The following is a 13138-nucleotide window of genomic DNA, read 5'->3' as shown; positions in this document are numbered from 1 at the left end:
AGGCTTTTCTCTCAAGTGTATCACTCAGCCTTTTTCCACTCATGGCTTTTACTTGAGCTTTCTCACAATGCCTTTTCTCACTAGAAATTACAGAAAGATAAACATTGAAAAGTACATTACAATCTGTAAAACATGAAGGAGATTGACTTCATCAACAACCTCTGTGCTATGCGAAAAACCAGATTAGCAAGCCTCTGATTTAGTTCTTCATACTGTCAGAATGCACCTTTGATTAGGTTACACTGTCCAGTTAGTTGAACTTCTTCAAAGAGCTCTCTCAGAACAAAACCTCTATTCACTGGTTTTCTCTTCTTGGTTTCTGAATGAACAGAAAGTCATCTTTTATCTCCTTGCATGTTGCTGGGTTCTTCTTCCAAGGTCAACACCTTGAGCCTGAGCTTCACCAACCCACAGATTCACTTTTTCTCATTTAACCTTAGAGTAGAAACTTTACTTCTGACTTCTTCATCTTGACCGAAAGCCATAAACCAGTAACCATAGAAATCTTCTCATGGTCAACTTGATCTTAGCCATTGAGAAACTACTTAGTCCCCAAGTATCACTTGTGACCGTAGATGTAAAGCAGAATAGGGCAGAGAACAACTTTCCCTTGAATGCCATTTTCGGATAGAGCAGAGAGTTGGGAAGAAGAGAAGAAGATCTGATGCATGCAAGATTAGATAGATTACCTTTAACCTAAGCTTGATTTGGTTTGGATTTTCTGTTTTAGCTTCTGTGTTTCAAGCTTAAACTTTCTCTCTCTTGCTTCTTTAGTTACTAGCTTAGGGAAGAAGCTTTTTCTCTCTTTCTCTTTCTTACTTTTTTGAAGCTTTGATTTGACTTGATCAGAGAGGAGAGTAACGTTGCTTTTGGTAAGGCAAGATGGAGGGAATTGAAATTCACTTTGGGCTTGGATCGGTTTGGTTCATGTAATTTGTTTGGCCCATCAAATTCCTTTGGCTTCTTTATTTGTTTTTTCTTGGGCTTCTGAATTTTTGCTTTCAGCCTATTTTCCTTGCTATTTGTTTTGCATTTCATTTGGGCTGCTTAATATTGAATTAAGATCTGCAACACATAATAAATAATTAGTAATAAGTAATTATAATTAAACAACACTAATTATTTATTTTACCCAAAAATAATATTTGTCATCACTAAGTATTTTAGTTAATTTCTTAACTCAATAATTATTTTTTATTTTATTTCTAAGAAAAATCCCACATTTAAGTTTATTATAATTTAAATTTAAAATTATAATATTTGGATTTGATTTGGGTTTTAAATTTATTATTTTGTTATTCTATGGGTTATAGTTGCAGGACACTCACTTTTAGTAAGGATTATAACCAATGTATTTATATATATATAATAAATCAATAATCAAATTTAATCAACATACTAGAATTAAAATATTTTTATATAAAATATGTAAATATTAAATTATTTTTAGTTTTTAAATTTTTTTTAAAAAATTAACATATCACTTAAAATCTTTATCTTACTTTTAAGTTTTCAAGATTTTCTGTTATAAGTAGTTACATTCGCACACAATCGCCACCCTGATATCACATAAGATACTAACAAGCTTCCCTCTCGGTGGCAAGCGAAACTAAAATCATGAGAAAAGAATAAGATGAAACTGGCCTTTATGCACCGTTAGACAGGCTCAGCTACCTCCCAAATGAGCTCTTGACTATGGTCATCTCTTCCCTCTTTGTCGCCGAAGCCGCGAGGACAAGCACCCTGACGAAATCATGGCAGGGATTGTGGAGGCACGCCGAATGTCTCGAATTCGATGAAACAACCATGCCAAGGCCTTCCATATTGCTTGAGAAAAGACAAATTGGTACTGGTAGCCTATATGCCACCGTCATAGGTATGGTCTTTAATAGCTATGTTGGTGATTTATTAACAAGTGTTAGCTTCAAATACTTCCCTAAGAGCATTGACGTTGGCGAATTGGAATTTTGGGTTGACTTTGTGCTGAATAAATTCAAAAAAATAAATTCTTTGAGTTTAGAATGTGAGCGTTTGGTTGCAGAACTTAAACCCCCCATTTTTTTCCTCAGGGGTCTATAACAGTCAAACTTAATTTCTGCCCTATAGATTTTTCAAACCTGAATTTATTAGAGTTGACCAATTACACGATGACTACGTCAACGCCAGAAGCTTTCGATGGGTGTGGCGGAAAATTGAAAATCCTAAAGTTGAAGAACATGCATATGAGCGATGACGTCATCAATGGAGTTTTGCGCAAATGTTTGGGTTAGGAAAGTTTGAGTATTGTTGAGTCAAAAGGGTTTAAGACACTTGAGATCAACAATCTATGGCTTAAGTTCTTGGAGCTTGGGTGGTTGATTGTGAATAAGGTTGATCTCAGTGTTGAGGGACTTGAAACCTTGGTTGTTGATTCTTTAATGTATCCATCAAAGGATTTGAAAATCTATACAATTAACCCGAGGATTTTACATGTTTCTTGCAACTCAATTGCTCAGAGAATGCGTATCCGTTCATCTCGCCAACAAACCTTTTTTGGTAATTAAGTTCTCTCTTCAACAAACCTTTTTTAATTGGCAACTCTTGTGGATTCTTATGTACTTTAGAAACTATAATGATAATTACCATGATCCATTGCGACGCTTAAAAATTTGAGTTAGTCATTTGAAGAGGAGTTCGATGAGGGATAGGTGAATTCTATAAAAAAAAATATAGAGTTCGCCAGGATGCGGCGAACTTACTCTAAAAAAAATCGTATTTAAAAAATTAAAGTTAAAAAATGGGATTTAGAAAAATAATAATTTTTTTATTTCATTTCAGAAAAAAATCTTTTTAATTGCTTTTCGAGAAAAAAATAATAATAAGTTAACATAATTAAAATTTTGATATTAATATCTTTAGTTAACATTTTTAGAATAACATATTACATCTATCGTGAGTTTAAGTCTCTCTATTTTTGATAAAATATATATATACACTACATCTGTTTTAAAAGGTAGAGAAATAGAAAAAAAAAATTATATTTAATTATTATCAATTTTTTGTTGTTAAATATAATTTTAATTCCAACGTAATTCATGATTTTCTGTTTTAGTTTGTGTAATTTTTTTATTGAAAAAATATAAAATTTTTGAATTTTTTGTTTTAGGTCCTTACCCATTTATTTCTTTCCATTAAATATTAATGTCACGAATGAAAATTCAACTAAAGTAGATCACATATTTCATTAGTCATGTCATTATAATGTAAAACCTAATGGTAGAAACTTAAATAAAATATTTTAAATATTTTTAGAAAAATAAAAATAAAAATAAAAATATAAGAACTAAAATAAGTTTTATATGAAACATCTTATTTGAGCGGCCTTATTCTTATTGTTGATGTTGAGAAATAAGAATTATAAATTTCTGTAAAATAATCACAAATTTTACATGGAAACAAGAGTTTATTTTATCCTTTATATATTGCCATGTCTTGTTCTTATGAATTGAGATTTCTCCTTTTACTCAATGTGTTGATGACTATATATTCGCTGCAGGGATATAACTCATTCAACATTTTTTAAAATATACTGAGTACGTCAATTGACTTAGATTTAAATAACATAAGAGAATTTATGTCACTTTCCTATATATTGAGATTATGCCTCTACCTTAAAACTCTTGAAATAATAATACCGTTTATGTCACTTTCCTATATATTGAGATTATGCCTCTACCTTAAAACTCTTGAAATAATAATACCGTCGGTATGTTTGAGTCACAACATTGCTCTAATAACTTAGAAAAATACTTATATACATTTTTTTTATGGATTTTATTAGGTAAACAATTAATTTTGTAAACAATATAAACAATGAGTTTTAGAATTGATCCAATAAAAGAAAAAAAATACTCCATTTTAAATTACCTCTTAAACCTTAACATAAAAATAACTATCTGCACACCTAGTAAATTGAACATCCAGCCATTAGTAAATCGAATAAAAAAAAATAACCATTCAATTAAAAATAATGAACATAATCATTTGCATACCTATTGAATTGAACATTCGACATATCCATTTTTCACATTAATTAATATTCTTATTGTCTACCTATACTTTTTCTTTTTCTATTTTGATTTTACATGAGAATTACTATTGATTATTAATATAATAAATAATCTAGTTCGATCATATATTTTTTTTAAAGTTTGATTTTAAATGTGACTACATAATCATTTTATAGTCGTAAACGAGTACATGAGTGGTTGATTTTTTATGTTTATATAATATGATTGAAAGCTTAATATTATACTGTTGATGATTTGTCAAGACCAAAAGAAATATATTACATTGAGGTTACGATTGCTACTCCGGTGCATATTGCATTCACATTATAAGTTTGGTAGAATATATCTGATCTGATGATGTATTACTATATTTCACAGGTAGAGGAAGATGAATGCTTCGCGGGTGCAAATAATTCTGATGATAATGTCTGTTTACCATTTTTAACGTTAATATTTTGAGAGAGGAATAACTAGTACAATTGTATTAATCACACATTAAAGTTTGCAACCATAAAATGATTCACAGAAAAAGAATAAGAGGTCAAATTTATCGAGCACGTGATAAAAAGAGCCACAATGATAAAAAAGATTACCATAATCAGTGATTCAGCAACAATAGTGAAAGAGACGGAAGCTCTTCTTACATGACCATAAAATTTAATTTACTTCTCTATAGTATTCAAGTCAGAATTGAATGATGTTGTTCAGCTCACTTCCCAAGTCCAGAATAAGATGTCATTTTTATACTTATTATGATTAGTAGTGTTTCAATCTTCTTAATTTTTGTTATTCAACTGTAAATCATCAAATGTTTTTTTAATTGTAATACAACTTTTAATTGTGAAATTGCATTATAGATCACTTTAAATTTTAGTGGATTAATATTTTTTTATTATTAGTTATTTATACTGTTTCATAAGGACGTGAATATAATTTTTTTTCTATTGTCATAACTTGTTAGTTGTTACTTGGTTAAGCAATTAATTACAATTTGTTTTTTTTTTTAAAAGAAAGAAGAAACCCCAAACATTTGGTGTTCATTTAACGATTGACCTAATTTTTGATATCCAAACCACCCAAAGTTATGGGCCTGATTAGAGTTTTCTAACTGTTAAAGGTTTGGGCTTCGTCCTTTTCACTTGCAAAACAAAAGAGGAAATCTAAAACACAAGAAGTCAACAACAACTCAACCCAAATAAGATGGACTAAAAAGTTTCCGTAAATTTGTCATTAGCTCACCAAAACAAATTTTAAAATCACGAGTTAGCCCATGACAAAAAAAAAAGAAAAATAAATAAACTATAATGCACAGACATTGACACGGACACGGGACACGACACGGGACACGCCAACACGCGGATTTTAAAATCTTATAAGACACGGGGACACGCGTACATATAAAATATAAAGTATTTTTTAGATAAATCGTAATGATATTTTGATATTTTATTTATATTAAAATATAAATTAATTTTTTAATTACTTTTAATGTCTTATTTTAATTATATCAAATATTTAAAATATCTTTTTGTTTTAATAAATAATAATATATACTATATCTAAATTTATTTCAAGAATATATGTTAAGAATAAGATTGGATACGCTGACACGTGATGGTATTTAGGTGTGTCTAAGTGTGTCTGGAGAAGAATCTTTTATATTTTATTAAGACACGGTTGGACACATTAGACACGCGTGTTGAACGAGTGTCGGTAAGTGTCGTATCCAAAATGTGTCCGACATGCAGACACGGCAACTCAGTGAAGTGTCCGTGCTTCATAGTAAATAAATAAGGAACTAGCCTTTTAACCAATTAAGAAAATGTCAATTAGACTCGAATTGCGCCAAGCTGACAAGTTAAACGAGTTGGCTAGCTTTTTTAAAAAAAAATAAAACAAAATTAAGAAGTTACATGAGAGGAAAATAATACTAAACAATTTTGGTATTTAACCATATTAGACGCAAGCAACAACAAAGTCTTGTCCCACTAGATGCTATTGACTACATAGATCAAACGACGCTATATCGTGTATTATATCTACAAAAAATTTGTTTACATGTAGATCTGAATCTTCTTCTCACATGTCTATTTAATTATACTATATATATACAAAATTAACTACTAAATCAATTATACGAATATAATACATGATAGAATAATAAAAGTAACTAATGATATTCAATTAAACTAGAACATTGTAACAAAACTAGTAAATAAAAGCATGCTAAATTTACAAGTTACAAGCACATACCCAGACAACTAAACAAACTATCAAAAGCGAAATGAAATTTCATTCTTATGCTAGCCGTTAAGTGTATCCATAGCATTCAAACCAAGGTTTAAAAAACCGAACCGGTCATCAAACCAGTCTAGTCACTGATTTACTGGTTTACTAGTTTAACCAGTCTAACTGGTGGTTCAACCGGATAAATCGTTTTAGAATAGAATAATAAATAAATTATAAGGTGTTTTATACAGATAAGCTTATTAGAAATATGCAAAACTCTAAAAACATGAGAAAGTACCAGTTGAAAGCTTCTAATTACAATTGTTACCAAATATATATGTCCTTTATGTAAGGTTAAATTTAAATGGAAAAGCATCTTATGTGCAATACATCATAGAGGTCACATTCAATAATTTTATTGACTTGAAGCTCATTAAAAAAACAAATAAAAATTAAAACTCCTTGATTCTTTGGCAACCAAATGATTGAAAAGATAAGTGAACATAGACCAAATGTGCAGGGGTTAAGCACTAACATTTCAGAAATTAGCAATACTCAACATCTAAAACAGAGAGAACAATTGTACAAAAATAGATATTAACAGTTTATAATTTGTGGGAATTAACTTAATATTCTATAGTTTCTTTCTTCTCCTTTTAGTTTCTTTTTTTCAATGGAAACAAGATTTAACAATAAAAATTCAATAATAAAAATTCCATCATTCATTTTAATCAGTTCAAAACAAGATACAACTTAGCTAAATTTAACTAAAAAATTTAATAAATAAATTCAATTCAATACAACAGAGAAGACTTAATCATTCAGATAAAAGCTCATGCTTTAGTATCATTTTAACATAAATTAACAAAGAATTATCAAAGTTTAAGCATAATTTTTTTCAATACAGCATAAAAAAACAATCAAATAGAGTACAGCCCAGCAGTAGCAGTAGAGTTAATCATTCAACAATAGCATTAACCATGTTCTTAACCTAAAGTAGGAGCCAAACACAATGAAAATTAACAGCATGTTCTTAACCACAACACAAGACCATATCTGCCTACAGCATTCAGCCATTCAACACAACACAATTTTGCCTAGTGCCTACAACATTCAGCCATTCAACACAACACAATTCTGCCTACAATCACATAACCCCAATCATAAACATCATTACCAAATTAAATAAAAAATCAACCAAAAATCACCTTGCAAATCAAAAACTCAATCTCTTGAACTCAATAATTACATCAATTATCCAACTAAATAATTGCATCACAGTTATCATAAACTGATTTCAAAGCCTAGAAGCAGTAAGCAAAACAATCAACAAAGCACTGACTGAGTATTCTGTTCTGATTCTGTGACTGGGAAGCAACAAATTCAAGTTACAGCAATAAATTCAACAAATTCAACAAATCCAAGTAAAGTCCCGATTTACAGCAACATTTAGATTAGCAACAAGGCAAATTTAATTAGCAATTCAGCAACATGCAAAAATACAGGGAGAAGGGAAATCTAAAAAGAGAGAACAGGAAAGCGATGGTGCAGGGACTCACCAACGATCGACGGCGAGTCGGCGACCACCCCACGAGTTGCTTCTGCCGCCGGCGACGAGACAGACGAACCACGAGATGCCAGTGACTGAGACGAGACTTGAGTGAGGCTGGGAGGTAGAATCGAGCAGAGACAACCACGGACGACGAGCAGCAACCAACACGCACAGCTCGAGCACTCACCGGAGGGAGGCGCAAGCAGCCGAGCACAGAGGAGAACGGCGAGATGCGAGCACCCGACGTGGAGGATCCGGCGAGAGGCCCGAGAGCACGAAGACGGAAGTTCTTGAGTGCGATGGACGGCGGCAGCAGTCTCTCACTCCGACAGACGGCGACAACTATTGGTGGAGGCTAGGGTTTGCTTTCTTTGGTGGAGGCTAGGGTTTGATGAAGGAAGGAGTTGGAGAAGGGGGGAATGGGGGATAACGCGCAACTTTTTCCCTTTCAAGGAAGGAAACGAGGTCGTTTTCTGTGAACCGGCCGGGTTCCGGTCCGATTCAATCTGTCGGTAACCGGCCGGTTCAGCGGTTCTTGAACAGTTTTTAATTTTGCTATTTTACACGCTGGATCGGACCGTTTTCTTTGCCGGTTTTCGGTTGAACCGATTTGACCGATCGGTCTGATCCGATTTTCAGAACATTGATTCAAACAATAAATATTTAATTATTCTGTTAGTTCTTATAGTTTTATAAATTTTTATAATTAAATTTTTATATTTTTTAATTGAATTTTTACACTAATTTTAGTTTTGTAATTAAATTCTTACTTATATAAAAAATATTAGAATTAATAGAATATTTTTTTATCAAATTAAAGATATCTATATTTTAAAATTTAATTAAATCTTTGATTATATTTTGTTTTTGGAGGAAAACTCTGTTGACAAAGTTGTTGATAGACACCGTTACCTTTTATTATGAGACTATCCTTGTGTTGGTTAACAAGAAGCAAATCTTTCAAAGAAAGAAGATAAGGGAATCGAAAGACACTTGATTCCTTGGAAGATCCTTGCATGCAAAAAGACAATTAAAAGAAATAAAGATTAGTCCTGGCAAAGGAGGAGTAAAATGTCGAAAGAACATGTCTAATGTGAAAATATAATATTGGAGAAAGAGAAACATCTAATGTGAAAATTTATTTTCCTGGAAAATATAATAACTTAAATGCAATTAAAATTAATAAAAAAATGACAAAAATATTTAGGAAAAATTGAAATTGTTTTTGGCAAAAAAAAAAAATCCAAAATCTTAAATAAAAGATTCTTTCATAATGATAAATCGGTCAAATGATCCAATATGGCAAGTTTATATTAGATGCATATTTCGTATCTAAACACAAAGATTGACATGCAATAATTTAAGATTTTCTTATTCTTTTCCATTAATGTTTTCTTTATTTACCACTAAAAAAATCCAAAATTAAATGTGTAGATATTTTTTGTGAGTAAATAGTTAAATTAGTCCCTAAAAGATTACTCTTTTTTTAAATTGGTTCCCGAAAGATTTTTTTTAATCAAATTTATCCTTTAAAAATTTTAAATTAGTCATGTTAGTCCTTCTGTCACTTTGTTTGTTGATAGTGTCAAAATTTGCTAATATAACACACGTTAAGTTACACGCCACATACATCTAGGAGTTTTAATTGACTATTAATATGATTAGTTTATGAAATTAGATCAAATCAAAACCTAATTAAAGAGAGAACTCGAGGCACTGAAATCCCCTAATTTGGAGTTGATTTGATCTAATTTCATAAACTAGTCATGTTAATAAATACTTATCAAATAAAAGAATTATCTCAGTTTTTATAATTTTTTCATAATTTTTTATGGTTTTATATCTAATAAAATATAAAATTATATATTTTTAAATATTTTGTTAATTAATTTACTTTATTAAGTATTTATATAACGGTAAGTTATATTTTTATGTTTTATATCATTAAGAAATATGACATAAAATAATATAAGTTAATTGCACTAATAATTTTGTTATCTGAATTTAAAATATATTAAAGTATTTTTATATAATAATAGGGTAAAAATTAATTAAAAAAGAATAAAAAAATAACTAAATAAAATTAGAAAAAAATAATATTATTATAAATAATATTAAAGTATTTTTATATGATTATAAATGTTAAAATTAATCTTAAGAAAAAAATGTAAAAAAAAAAAATCCGAATTAAATAAAAAATACAAATAATATAAATATATGTAGAAAAATTTAAACCCTATTACATAAAGAATAATAACTCTTTTTTTTTTACCAAAAATAGAGAGACTCAATCCCGCGACCTCTTAATTGAGTATAGAGAGACAATGCCATTTAAACTATAGCTCATTAACAAGAATAATAACTCTTTTTACTATCACTATATTATTAAATTTTATTCTATACAAGATATCTATTATAATAGTATATGAGCTTTTAAAATTTGTTGGGGTGGCCACTACTTGCCCCCTTGAATCCGTCCCTGATAAAGAGTCCAAAAAAAGGTGAAAATTGGTTAGATCTATTATGACAATCCATGAAGATACTAAAATGCTTTTGATACAAATGTGCTATACTGGACAAGGGGCATAATGGATCTTGAGCATAGTAACGAAGGATATGCAACGTTTAAGTGGAGAATTAGTTACTCAAAGTGAACAAAGTAGACAACAGGTGGCATGTAATCCGCTCAATTTGGGACTAAGGAGGAGTGCTAGAGAGAGGGTTATGAGTAAGAGGTTGGAGAGCTACACTCATTAGCGAATAGTGGTACATTTCCTTTTCTGTGATTCTGACATTCTTTCTCTTCTATTTTTTTGCTCTTTTTCGGTTGATTTTCTGCTGCACTATATACTTGTTTTCAGGTTCTTATGCAAGTCTTGCTGCTGATTCTGAAGATTGTGCTTGTCCCTCTTTCTAATTCTTGTCTTGATATTTCTGATTTAGTAATTTACCTTTTTTGTTGCTTATACTTCTGTTACGTTGACTTGAAACTTCTATAATTGGTTATATATCACTATTTCTTCTAGAATTAGGTTAGGTTTAGTTAATTTTCTCTTAGTTTGATGCTTTAATTCTTGTCTTGATTTAGTTTCCTTACTATTTCTTCTTCTTCTTCTAGCATCTTACTTCTTTTTGTTTTACTTGTTATTTCTTTTATTTGGTTATTTTATTGTAATGAACTCTTGTTAATTTGAATTTCTATTAATGCAATTTAATGTTTCTTTGTTTATTATTATTTAATTGAGTTGTTATTATTATTTTCTTGCACTTGGTAGCTTTAGATTTTATTTTGATTGCAATTTAATATGATTTTACTTTCATGCACACCAAGTATTTGATAAAATGCTTGGCTTAGTTTTTGCTTAGTTTTTCCTCACTCTTGGCTTGGAATTGAGGATTTTGGTGACCTTGAGTCATTGATGTCCATTCTTGATTGATATATTAGGGTAGTTAATTAATTTGGTTTCCATTGACGCTAGTCTTTCACTAAGTTAATTAGTGAGTTTACTAGGACTTATGGATTGAGATTAATTATGCCTATTTAACTTATCCTCGATGTTAGGGTTGACTAAGTAGGATTAACTCTTCATAATCATCTTATATTTGTGGTCAATGGCTAGGATAGGTAACCTTAACTCTCAATCCATGCCAAGAGGTTCCTTAGCATTTAATTTTCCATTCCTTTTGATTAATTGCTTGAGTTTAATTGCTTTTGATATTTAGTTATTATTTGCTCATTTAATTTCTTGCTATTTACATTACTTGCTTCATGCCATCAATCCCCATTCCCTCATAGTCAATAATTGAGCACTTCATTTGCAACTCCTAGAAAAGATAACCCGGGAATTCAAACTCTCGGTTATTTTGTGTTGATTGTGACAATTCTTTGATTTAATCTTTGATGTAAGGATCCATTGCCGGTTTGAACTGTACTTGCAACGGAAGTTAATTTTGTCAAAAATCCAAATTGGCGAAATCCTTAGACATCAAGTTTTTGGCGCCGTTACCGGGAAGTTGCAATGGTGTTATGTTATTGGCTCTTGTAAATATGCTAATATGTAAATATCTTGCTTCTTTTTGGTTGTTTGCTTGATTTTGTTAGTTGTTAGGAGTTTGTTTTAGTTTCTCTTATTAGCTTTTGTTTTTAATTCCTCTTTTCTCTATAAATTCTCACCTTTTTGGCTTGGAGTTTGGTTGTTATGATGTTGTAGGAAGTGAGAACCTACATGATGGAATGCATCATGAGTTGTGAGATTAATTGAGTGATGAGCCATATGCTTCTAGGCAACCCTCTTGGCAAGAACCTCCTCCATATCTTTATAGCTACTATCCACCTCTTGATGCATACCAATACCAATCAAACCCTCAATATTATGATCAATCTTACTCACAAGTCACATCACACTATCACAAAACACCTCCACATGAGCTTATCCTATACCCACCATACCATCAACCTTATGTACCTCATGAACAACCTTATGAACTACACTTAGAACCACCATAATTCCAACACCAATACCCCACACCATCTCAATACTCTCATCAATACCAACCACCTTCTATATATGAGGACCTTCTCCCACATGATGAACCTCCTCTTTCCCCACAACCTTCAACGGAGGCAATATTCCAATTCTTCCTTCAAGAGCAAAAAGAGTACCAAAAGAGGCAAGAAAACATCATGGCCACCTTAGCCGGAGCCCAATCTCACTTAGCCTCACTACACTCTTCTAACAATTTAAGCACCTCCATGGATGAAAGTGAAGGATCAACTTCAATTGAAGCATGTAGAGTGGAAGAGAGCTTGGAGTTACAAGGTAAAGAAGAGGAATTGAAGCATGAGTTGCAAGTGGAAGAGGTTGAGATCAAGGAACTAGAAGAAGTGGTTGAAGGATTTGAAGTTGAACAAGAAAACAAGCTTGAAAAAGTTTGTCAAGAGGTGGAGATCATACAATAAGCACTATCAACTCCTTCATTTAAGTGGGTAACATCTTTAACCTTGAACTTCATTATTCCACTTGAATATGGTTTGATTAAAAATGATAGTCAAATTAGGAATATTTGTGGATTGGAAAATAATAGAAAGTTAGGTAGTGGCTGGAAACATGATTCTAGGTTCATAGAAGTTGAATCTTTGAAGTTTTGCTTCAATGGTTGGTGTAATTCTCAAGTAAGTAGATCTTGGAGGATGTTTGAATGCTTGAGTGAGAGTTCTAGATGCTTGCCACCCGGATGGAATCATATGAGTCAACAAGAAGATCGGGTGTACAAGATTTGGGATTCCGGAGGCAATTGTCTAAACAAA

At 31.0% G+C, this 13138-nt stretch overlaps 1 pseudogene; it reads left to right on the top strand.

The window, feature by feature from the left end:
- Positions 1–1695: 1695 nt before the first annotated feature.
- On the top strand, positions 1696–4697 carry LOC148547883 (putative F-box protein At1g67390; annotated as a pseudogene).
- The last annotated feature ends 8441 nt before the right edge of the window (positions 4698–13138 follow it).

This window comes from Arachis ipaensis, chromosome B8 (assembly GCF_059453495.1).
Source record: "Arachis ipaensis isolate K30076 ecotype BB chromosome B8, ASM5945349v1, whole genome shotgun sequence".
In the NCBI taxonomy this organism is placed as follows: domain Eukaryota; kingdom Viridiplantae; phylum Streptophyta; class Magnoliopsida; order Fabales; family Fabaceae; genus Arachis; species Arachis ipaensis.
Note: the sequence above shows the minus strand (reverse complement) of the source record. Positions and strands in the feature narration are given on the sequence as shown.